Genomic DNA, 12413 nt, shown 5'->3' with positions numbered 1-12413 from the left:
TGAACAACAACAACAACCACAATATCAACAACAATCTCAACAGTCAGAAAGAATGGTACAGTCTTCCAAGGTTGAAGATAATGTGATAGTAGCAGAATTTGATTCTCCTACTACAAATCAATCAGGAGATGATTATTATTCCTTGGAAGAACTGGAGCAATTGGAGGATGAGTCAATGGCCCTGATTGTCAAGAGATTCTCAAATGTCAGATTCAAAAGGAATCCCAAGTTCAAGTACAAGTCCAACTACAACAGATTCCAGAAAGGTGGATCTTCATCCTCTAACACCAGCAGTGGTGGGTATAAAACAGGGATGGTTGATCGAAGCACCATTCGATGCTTCAACTGTAATGAGTTGGGACACTTTGCCACAGAATGCAGGAAGCCAAAACAAGCTAGGAAGAACTCTTACGATTCTAATCAGAAGAGTAAATCTGAAAGGGCTTACCTGGCAAAGGGAAGAAGCTGGGATGATACTGACAGTGAAGATGAAGAAGTTGGGAATCTTGCTCTCATGGCTAGTGATGCAAGCACCTCATCGTCAAGAAAAGAGGTAAAATTTACTGATGCTGAATTAGTTTATCATCTAGGAGGTTCCTTAGATTGTGCTCGTCGTGATAATGAATTGTTAAATCAACAAATCAAAGACCTTGAGAAAGAGGTCAATGAATTAAGACTTGTACACATTAATCAAGATAAATTAAAAGATCAAGTGTCTTTTCTAGAGAATAGAGTTGACTGTTATAGAAAACTTGAAACTATTCTTAAAGACAAGATCACTGGTCTTGAGGCTAAGGTTAAAGCTTACTTTAATTCTTGTTCGAAGTCCAAAGAGTTTTACAATAAGCAAGCTGTTAATCAAACATCTGGTATAGGTTATGATTACAATGCTGCTATTGGAAAATTAGGCATAAACTCCCCTCCTTATGTCTGTGCTAAAGGCAGGGAAGTACCACATGTGCTTAAGGGTGTTGATGAACCCCTCTATAAAGAATCAATTGCTGAACCATTTGATGAGACCTCTTTTATTATTCAAGAAGAAATCTGTGCTGAAGATAATGCTAATGGGAAAGCTATCTCCAAGTCAAGTGTGTCAAAAGTTCCAGTCAAGGTTGTGAAAGCAACTGAGACTAACTCAGACACACATGAGTTGGATAACACAAATGCCATGTCTACCATGCATAAGTTGCCTATTGTTAATCCTTCTCATAAAGCATGTGGTGTTCCTGATTGTATGTCTTGTGCTTTTAATCTGATGTTTGCTTATTTTAATGGTAAGCATGTTTCTAATGATAAGACTACTCCTCGTCAGCATGTGAATAATAGAAAACATGATAGGTCTAAGACTGCTAGTCCTCCTAAAGCTAGAAAGGAGACATTTGTGCCTAAGCCTAAACAGAAATTTGTCAAGGCTGTTCACAAGGTCAAATGTTCAGTCATTGAGAACGTTGAGAATATTAATATTAAGAATGTTGTTTTGCCTGATAAAGGCCAATTTTACAAGAATGCCGGACCCAGCCAAGCTTGGGTTCCGAAGAAGGTCTAATCCATTTGTATTGGAGGGCATTAAACAGGTACAACCGGTAGTGTGGATTCTTGACAGCGGATCGTCAAGACATATGACCGGAGATAGAGCCCTGCTATCAAATGTGGTTGAGAAAGCTGGCCCAGTGGTTACCTTTGGAGATAACAGCAAAGGTTTAACGGAGGGATATGGCTGTTTGCTAGATGGAAATGTTGTCATTGAAAATGTATATGTTGTGCAAGGACTTGAACACAATCTGCTTAGCATTAGTCAGTTCTGTGACAACGGCTATAATGTTTTATTCGACAAGCTGAAGTGTCAGATTCTGCACAAGAAAAGTGAAAAACCCTCCTTAATGGGAATCCGGAAAGGAAATCTGTTCGTAGCTGACATGAACTCTGGAAGCAATCTTGAAGTCAATTGTTTCTATGCAAAGGCATCGTCAGATGAGAGTTGGCTATGGCACAAGAGACTTGCTCATCTCAATTTCAAAACAATGAATTCTCTTGTCAAAAGAGAATTGTTAAGAGGTCTGCCTCAGCTGGAATTCTCTCCAGAAGGACTATGTGAGGCTTGCCAGAAAGGAAAGTCAAAGAAAGCAAGTCACAAAGGCACTGACACATCTTCCATAACTGGTGTTCTGCAATTATTGCACATGGATTTATTTGGTCCAGTTAATATCCTTTCAATGTCAAAGAAGTGTTACTGTCTTGTGATAGTTGATGACTATTCCAAGTATACGTGGGTTTTATTTCTTCACTCTAAGGATGAAACACCACAAGTTGTGATTGATCATATCAAGATGATTGAGTTAGATTCTAACGTCCCTGTTAGAGCAATAAGGTCAGATAATGGGACAGAATTCAAGAATGCACTTCTCAATGGATTCTGTACAGACAAAGGGATTACCAGAAAATTTTAGCTCCTAGAACCCCTCAGCAAAATGGAGTGGTAGAAAGGAAGAATCGTACATTGATTGAAGCTGCAAGAACGATGTTAAGTGAATCAGGTCTTCCAATGTACTTTTGGGCTGAAGCTGTCAATACTGCATGTTATACTCAGAATCGAACTCTAATCAACAAAGACTTCATGAAAACTCCTTATGAGATTTTGAATGAACAGAAACCTTCTATCAAATACTTTCATGTATTTGGTGCCAGATGTTTCGTGCTCAAGGATGTAGATGATCGTCGTGGTAAGTTCGAGGCAAAGGCATATGAGGGTATTTTTGTTGGATATGGAAGAAGATCATATAGAGTGTATATCATTGATCAACACAAAGTAACTGAAAGTGTCAATGTTACATTTGATGACACTAAACTCCCTAGTATCCAAACTGAAGATCCTTCTGAGAAACTGAAGTTTGATGATACGTCAGATTCAGAATCAGAACATGGTCAAGAACCTGAGGTTGTTGCTGGTGAAGAACCTGTTAATCATGATGATACTCAAGGTAATAGTGATGGAAACTTTGGCAACAATGAAGATACCACTGCTACTGACGGAGAATCTTCAAGTCAACATGGCAACAACTCAGGGGGAGATACTGAAGGATCATCTAGTAGGACACAACATCACAATGAATTTCAAGGCGAATCATCAAGATCAAATCTTCCAAGACAGACTGTCTGGAATAAAGCTCACCCTTTTGAGTTGATTATTGGTGATCCAGATGTTGGAGTCAGAACTAGACGTGCTACTCAAAATGAGTGTCTGTTCTCAGGATTTCTTTCTGAGATGGAACCTAAGAAGATTGAAGAAGCACTAACTGATCCAGATTGGGTGATTGCTATGCAAGATGAGCTCAATCAGTTTGAAAGTCAACAAGTCTGGAAACTAGTACCTAGACCTACACACAAGAAAGCTGTTGGTACTAGGTGGGTATTCAGGAATAAACTAGATGAAGATGGTGTGGTTACGAGAAACAAGGCAAGACTGGTAGCAAAAGGGTATTCTCAAGCTGAAGGCATTGATTATGATGAAACCTATGCTCCAGTGGCTAGACTTAAGGCCATCAGGATATTTCTGACATTCGCAGCATTCTCAAACTTTAAAGTTTATCAAATGGATGTCAAGAGCGCCTTTCTGAATGGAAAGCTGGATGAAGAGGTATATGTAGAGCAACCTCTTGGTTTTGAAGATCCAGATCATTTGCATTTTGTCTACTTTCTTTTCAAGGCAATCTATGGTCTCAAACAGTCTCCAAGAAAATGGTATGACACTCTCTCTAAATTTCTTATTGAAAATAGCTTTGTTAGAGGTGTCATAGACAAAACTCTCTTTTCTAAAAAACATAAGAATGATACTATATTAGTCCAAGTCTATATGGATGATATAATATTTGGGTCTACTAATGATAATCTCTGTAAGAGATTTGCTAAGTTAATGCACAGCAAGTTTGAAATGATCATGATGGGAGAGCTGAAGTTCTTCCTTGGATTACAAGTAAATCAAAGGTTAGATGGAACATTTATTTGTCAATCCAAGTATCTCAAGGAACTCCTCAAAAAGTACAATCTAGAGGACTCTGCATCAGCAAGGACTCCATCAACTACAGCTGTCAAGCTTGGACCATGTGAAAACTCCATTAAGGTAGATGTCACAAGCTACAGAGGTATGATTGGCTCGTTACTCTATCTTACTGCAAGTAGACCAGATATTATGTATGCTACATGCTTATGTGCAAGGTTCCAAGCGGATCCTAGAGATATTCATCTCATTGCTATTAAACGAATCTTAAGATATCTTAAGGGAACACCAAATCTAGGTATTTGGTACCCTAAAGAATCTGGTTTTAACCTTGTCGGATATACAGATTCAGATTATGCAGGAAGTGTTGTTGATAGGAAAAGCACCTCGGGGAGTTGTCAATTCCTAGGTAGCAGACTAGTCTCATGGTACAGCAAGAAACAACAAACAGTTTCCAACTCAACGGCCGAGGCTGAATATATTGCTGCTGGAAGCTGCTGTGCTCAGATCTTGTGGATTAGGAACCAACTACGAGACTATGGCTCTGTATTGAACAAAATTCCTATTTTATGTGACAATACAAGTGCAATAGCCATCACCAACAACCTTGTGCAGCACTCGAGGACAAAGCACATTGACATCAGGTATCATTTTATTAGAGAGCACGTCATGAATGGTACTGTTGAACTATTTTTTGTTCCAACAGAAGAACAAATAGCAGATATTTTCACTAAACCACTTGACGAATCCACATTTACCAGATTAGTTGGTAAATTGGGCATGTTGAATAGTTTTAGTGATTAATTTAGTTAATATCTGGGATCTGTTCTTGAATGAATTTACAAATGAATTTTTCATAAATGAAAAATTCATTTGCAAATTTATTTTATCATTTTATCATATTTCTTGCTTATTTCTATGTAATTTATATTATCTTATCTGTTTTTATTTTCCCTACTTGTTAATTTAAAATATCTCAGAATAATTTATATTTCTCTAAAAATATTTTTCTATGAATTTTATTTGCTAAAATTCAATAGAAATCTATTTTTAGAATAAAAATAATAAATTCTGATATATTATCTTTGTTTCTGTAAATATTATAAGTCTGTATTTCAGTTTTACTAATTTGTTATATAATTTCAGTACATAGATATATATATTTATATAAGTCTGTACATATTTGATTGTATTTCTACTAAAATGACAATCGGCAAGACAATTGAAATTGTCTTGCTGAAAGTCATTTCAGTACTTATATATATATATATACTTATTCTCATGAAATCGGTTTATTTCCAGAATGACAATCGGCAAGACAATTGAAATTGTCTTGCTGAAAGTCATTTCGATATATAATTGTCATATTAGTGTTTTTCAGTATAGTTTATACTGGCAAGACAATCGGTATGACTATCAATTGTCTTGCCAGTTATAAACAATATATATATATATATTTTCTTTTATTTTATACTCGGTATGACAATCGGTATGACTATCAGATTGTCATACCAGTTATATATACTCAGTGTTTATTTTGTTATTTCTTTTATTTCTGTTTTTTTTCTCTTCTTTCCTTTCTTTTGCCTAGTATGACAATCGGTATGACAATCCAGGATTGTCATACCAGCTGTAATATAAAGGCGTACAGTTCAGTTTTCCTTCAAATCACAACAGTTTTCTTTTCTTTCAAAAATTCGAACAGTTTTCTCTCCTCTCTCTCTACTCGATCTTAATCAAACCCCAACTGCCATTGTTGATCTTAATTGCTCGAGTTTTTACTCAGCATACAAATTCATCACTTTGTGATATATACATACAAGTATATATATACAGAGGTGCTGTTGGATTTTTGTTAAAAAAACAAAAACAAATCAAAATCAGTTTCTGTTTTTTTATTTTATTTATTTATTTTGGTTATTTTTAATTTTAATTTCAATTTCTGTTTTGTGTCTTTTGGCTTTTCAAAACTGCGTTTGTGAGTTAAGAATTTTAACGAGATACATTTCTGTCTAAATTTTTCGATTATAATTAATTTAATTCGAATTATTAAATTAATTTAATTAATTCGAATTTTCTTAATATTATTCTTAAAATTCTGAAAGTATGTGTCTTATTATTATTTTAAATGGCTCTCAATTTCCAAATTGTCGCGCATAATCAGGTTGGTTATTTTAATCTAGAAAAATGTGATGTGGAAAAATTTAAGCCATGGATTAGATTTTTAAATGACCATTCGATTGTTAGCTCTGCTATTAAATTAAATGTGATTTTAAACGTCGATCTACTTAGACTGATTTGCACAACCTCTACTGTGGCCGATGATTCAAAATCTTTTTCATTCACCGTCGCAAACACACAGTATGTAGTTGATGAAACAGTCGTCAATCGTGCGTTAAATTTTCCACTAAACAATTTCTGTAATTTACCCTCTGAAAATGATATCACAAATTTTTTCCATGCTATTCACTATCAGGGGGTGATCAATTTAACCAAACTTTCTAAATCCAATTTGGTGTCTGAATGGGATATTTTCTTCGATACACTTTCCAAAGTGTTTGCCAACTGCACAAAATCCAATTTTCATAACATCACTTCCACTCTACAGTATATTGGTCTTGCGGTTGTTTTCAATCAAAGGATCAATTTTGGCAAACTACTTTTTCCCATTCTCTTGAGACGTCTAACTTCTGCTTTACGTGATCATTCTACAAATCGTAGGGTATCATGTTACTATGCTCGTTTTCTCATGCTTATAGCAGATCATCTTCTCTCACCTGAACACAAAGCCCTTTTTGCTAACTCTGCAGTAACCGAACCCCCTCCAGTTAGCAAAAAGATTTACACTCGCCAAGACACAACCTTCAAATTCATGCAAGTTCCAGTACTTGTATCTGCTTTCATGGCCACTTATATTCCTTTACCTATTTTCAATCTTCCCGGTCATGAACAGCAACCTCAACCTCCAGTGGTTCAAGCCACCCAGGCTCCTCCAACATCAGATGCTCTTCCATTACAGGTAGTAATTCCTCACTCTCACTCCCTTCCTACTTCTGTTGAAAGACCCCCAGTGGTTGATAGGGCTGACCATGAAGTTGTAGAACCACAGCTTCAATCCCAGGTCATAGAGCCAAACACAGAGTCACATTCTATCTCAACCTCTCCCCCACTGTCTAAAATATTACCCAGAAGATTACTAGGAAGTAGTACATTGTTAAATATGAGTGAACCCTCAGCTCTGCCTCCTCCTAAGAAAAGAAGAACATATTCTGAGGCATCTGAAAGCCCATCCTTGTCCTCCCAACAGGACATGGACTTTGAAATGGCCAATGAACAGTTACTAGAGGCATTCTCTCAACAGGATGCATCTATTGAAATTCGCCATAGGGCCATGGCATCTTGTACTGAGTCAAGCACAATTCCATTACTCACAATGGAACCATACACTTCCCCAGATCATACTCAGGACACAGAACGAGGAGTGCACGTAGAGTCGGTTACAGTGCCTGCCATAGTTACGGCAGAAGAGCAGTCACATGCTTCAGAGGGAAAATCTGACTCTCCGCCATCTTTAATAGAGTCATTTTCTCCCCTCCCAGATCCAACACCTCTGGCTCCCTTATGGGATTCTCCACTCGCAGATTTATCTGGAGAAAGTGGAGGGCAACTCGGTCAATCTATCCCTGAAGAAATTCAGACATCTATTTCAAAAGATTTAATGGTATTGACTGAGGATCGGGACTCGCGAATTCCCATTGCACCACCACTGACCTCTCTTGAAGAGGCTAGGGTGATTTTAACTGCAGGTACAGAAGAACGGCAACAGGAAGACTCCTCACGAGCAATTATATTGAGAGAAACACAAGCACGTGAGGTGAGTGAACCAAACACGAGTGAAATTCAGGTGAGAGCACACACAGACACAGATACTCAAAACCTGTTAGCTCAAATTGCTGCTCTAAAAGAAGAACTTGCTAAAAGCCAAGCTGAAGCTCAAGCATTCAAAGCACAAGTGGTTGAACGGTCTTCTTCTTCCACCTCTGTCAACAATCAGCTGGCAATCATCAGGAATGACATCTCAGATCTCAAGACCACTGTAATACCAAAGCTCAATTCCATTCAGGACACTCCAACTTTATCAGCTGATGACATATCCAACTTCTGCTCTCTACACACAAGAATGACTTCTCTTGAAGACCTCGTTGAGATGAATCATTCACTGGACTCCTCAAGATTTCTAAAGATAGAGACGGGCATGGAATATCTCAATGAAGGGATGAAGCACCTATATTTCATGATCAAGAATTCTCATTGCCCTAATGAAGAACAAAGAGCTTATTTTGAAGGACCGTCTGGTGGAGGATCAGGCTCTGGAGGTGATGGAGGTTCCAAAGGAAGGTCAGAAGAGGATCCCTCAACTAAGGGGGAGAAGAAAGGGAGTAGTGCCAAAGGGAAGGAAAAAGATACCTCTGCTGGAGACAAAGGAAAGGTTGATGATGTCTACTACAGTGGAGAACATGATGACTTTGATATTTTTGACATTCCCACTGAACCAGTTCAGGAAGATAAAGATGGTTTATTTGAAGCTGAAGAGGAAAGTGATTTTGGAGAATGGGAAGAAGAAGCTCAAGTGGATCCTCTGTTTGAGAAAGAATTTCAGAAGGAGCAGTCAGAGATGAAAAGAAAAGAAGCTGAACTCAAGAAGGTCTCTCAGATCATTGACATGAGGAAAGATATTCAAAGAACAGAAACTCTTCAAAAGCAACGTCTTCATGACATTAAGGCTCAAGAAAGGAGAAGAGATGTCAGAGTGAAGATTGGTGAAAAATGGGATGAAGCTAGGAGAGTACTTGATATGCCTCAGCTGAGCACTAACAATGATAGGCAGTTCTTACATCTTCTTGACAAGCTGGAAATCTCAAATCCTAACAATGACATGTACATGAATGCTATCAAGACTGAAGTCTCAAGGATCACAGCTGCTTTTGATAGATCCCTAAATGAGATGAGCATTTTTGTATATTGTCAGAGTGAAGGATCTTTCAAGGTGTCACTTCATCTATTTGAGAATCGTTCTTTGTCAGAGATTTGGGTTCTTTTAAACAAGTCAAAAGAAGCTCAGAATTGAATGAAGTTCTTCGAGAAAGGCTTAAAGAGTTTGCCAGCAGGGCTAGTCCTCAAGTGGTCAACAATCCTCATCAGGTGAGATTCTTTAAGTCTGATTGTCTTCAAATCTGTCAGCTAGATGTACAATCTCTTAAAGACTACTCAGCTAAGCATCTGGTCTGGATGGAACATCATTTAAGAACTGCTGGATACTCATCCATGTTGAAGACTCAAGCTGCTGATTTGATTCAAGCTTATTGTGAAAAGAATATTAAAAGGTACAATCAGATCAAGAATAAGCTGAAGTCAATTGGAGTTCAACCAGTCAGACCAGCAAGCTTCACTTCAGAAAAGGATCGTGTCTTTGACAAGGAATTGCTTCAAGATTTAGAAGAAGGTGAAGTCAGAAGAAAAGACAACTGAAGTCAATTAGCTCAAAACTCAATGTAATATGATTAGAGCTTTATGAATCAAGATAGTCTAATGTAGTTATATGTTCAGGCTAGAGGAACATCTATCTTGTATTCACTTGTAAATTTCATTTGGAATCTGGAAAATGTTAAATATAATCCAGAACTTTTCTGCTATTTACTTTGCATTACTGTTTATATCTTTTTCTTATTTGTTAGTTGAGTTATCCTCTAGGTATTTGTTGTTATTATCTAACAAGCAAATAGGGGGAGATTGAAAGGCATATGTCATAGCCTATTAGTTTATTCGAGGATTTAACTCAACTCAAATAAGAATGTAATAAGTAAATAGTGGATCTATCATCAGAGAGATCTCACAAAGTAACATCTGTCAAAGGATAAAGAAACATTGTTCATCTGCAGACTTGAAGATTCACTGGAAGAAGTTCAAGAATTTGATCATGCCTCAGTGATATAAATCAAGATCGTGGATTTAATCAAGTGACAGAGATCTCGTCAGGGTATCATTTTATTACAAGGATTTAATCAGAGTACCAAAGTCAAGACATGAAGAAACGTCACGGAAGTTAGTCACTCATGAACCAGACAGTACATCGAGTGTCAGCATTGAAGTGGCGGAATTGATTCATAAGTCTCAGTGATTTTCAGAAGATTGTCAGAAGAATGGATGTTGCTCAGGGTTAGTATTAATTCTCTATTAATTAATTAAGTCATATAATTTAATTAAGAAAATAAATTATATCTGCAAAGATTAATTTATTGATTAATTGAATTAAATTGATTAATTAATTTAGAATTAATATTGAGGATTTACAAGATTTTAATTGGTTTAAAATCTGCTTAAATTCAAAACAAGACAATTCATTTGAACTAGTATGACAATCGGTATGACAATTGATAGTCATACCGAAAGTCATGCCAATACATTTAATTGTCTTATTAGAATTTCTGTTTAGATTAAAATCTGTTATTAATTCAGCAAGACAATTTATTTGAACTAATATGACAATCGGTATGACAATCAATAGTCATACCGAAAGTCTTGCTAGTTCATTTTGATTGTCTCGCTAGTTGTAAATATTGTCATACCGAAAGTCTTGCTGGCCAAAGAGATTGTCATGCCAGTACATTTTTCAGTTCGGTGTTTGATAAAAGCAGCAGAAGACCTTTATTGATCAACTTACAGAATCCAATCAAACAGAACACACAAGAGAAAAAGGAGCAGAAAACAAAAGCATAACATTTTATTTTTCATCGGCTTTTCTTCAAGATTAAATTTCTAGATTGTAAAGTTAAATCCAATCAACTAGAAATATTTATCTTGTTCTTGTGTATCAATCTAGCGGATTAAAATCCCTAGAACTTAATCTCAAATCGCATTTAGCATTTGATCTTTTAATTACAAAAATAGAAAAAGTTCATGTCGAATTTATTCTAGATTTGTAATAATTGATTTGAGATTAATCCCTTGTAACCGATACCGTAGTTGTAACACCTTTCAAGTTTAATAAAAGTTTTATTTAACTTGAATTTTGTTTCACAATTTTATTCCGCATTTTATTCGATTAAACGGTATTGTTTGCATTCAACCCCCCTTCTACAAACAAATTGGGACCTAACACTTTCAATCATGTAATGTAATTGAAGACTCAAGAAGGCTATCCAATGAAGGTGATACAAAGAAGAAGACGAGGCATACAAGAAGTCGAAACAAAGAAGAAGACTTATGTAATAAGTAGTTGTATTTATTTTCATCACCATATTAGATTGACCTTGATCTTTATCTTTATCATGAGCTTGATAAAGATCACATAGGATGGGGCCATAACCAAACACATTAACTTTATTGCACTTTACATTTACTTGTTTTTTTAATTTTATATATGAGATATATGCCTATGTTTACCATGCGATGATAGATTTAGGTGAACTTAAATCAATATAAGGCGTGCTCTAGAAAATCTAGAATAGAAATCGTTTCTTGCCTTAACAATAAATATTATGAATACGATCATGAGATTCTTGTGTTTATGAAACACGTAATTGAATATGAATTTTCAATAGTGAGAGAAAGGATGATTCTGTCAACAACAGATTTCTATCTGTAAGAAAGGGTTATTAAGTGACGCCTCTTGACAATGCTCCACCCGATCTGGGAATCATCTGATTATCGATTATTAATTTGAAATATTTAATTTAAAAGGAAGAATCTCTTTATAATATGATTATGATTGTAACGTAATATAATCCCTCTAAAATTAAATAATATTAAGTAGTAATTGGCCAATGACACAACGGGCTTGTGTCGGTCAAAGCCTTCCAACATGGCAGAAAGTAGTTCTTATTTTTGAATCATTGTCGTTTCGTGCTACAGCCGAGGGCTTTGATTTCGAAATAAGAAATACTTGTCTATTACATAGAGATGTGTACATTGAATTAGAATCTAAAGGTCGGTACGTGGCACAACCGTGGGCCGTTGGAGACTCATTTAATTGTACGAAATGTTGGGTTAGACTTGACTTAGAATATTGAGTTTGTCGTGCCACAGCCGTGACTCAATTATTCAAGAGGCTAAAGTTATATTAGGGAATAACATAAGATGTAATTGACAAGAGTTGTCTGCCTATTGAACATCACATGACATTTCGTGCCACAACCGAGGTTGTGTGATGGAATGTAGGATCCCTATTCCCACTAGCATTATAAATGCTTAATTTTCACTTAGGGGGTTGAATAAATTAGATAAACTAGTGGGAGACACTTATGAATAAAGACCCGATTCATATAGTGTTTTGAAATGAAATTGAATATTTTCTAAGTGTTGTTATATGTTTATTATTTACTGATTTACTATATTCGTCATGTCTTCTGCACTATCACTC

The sequence above is a fragment of the Apium graveolens genome, chromosome 10 (assembly GCF_009905375.1).
Source record: "Apium graveolens cultivar Ventura chromosome 10, ASM990537v1, whole genome shotgun sequence".
Classification (NCBI taxonomy): Eukaryota; Viridiplantae; Streptophyta; class Magnoliopsida; order Apiales; family Apiaceae; genus Apium; species Apium graveolens.
Note: the sequence above shows the minus strand (reverse complement) of the source record.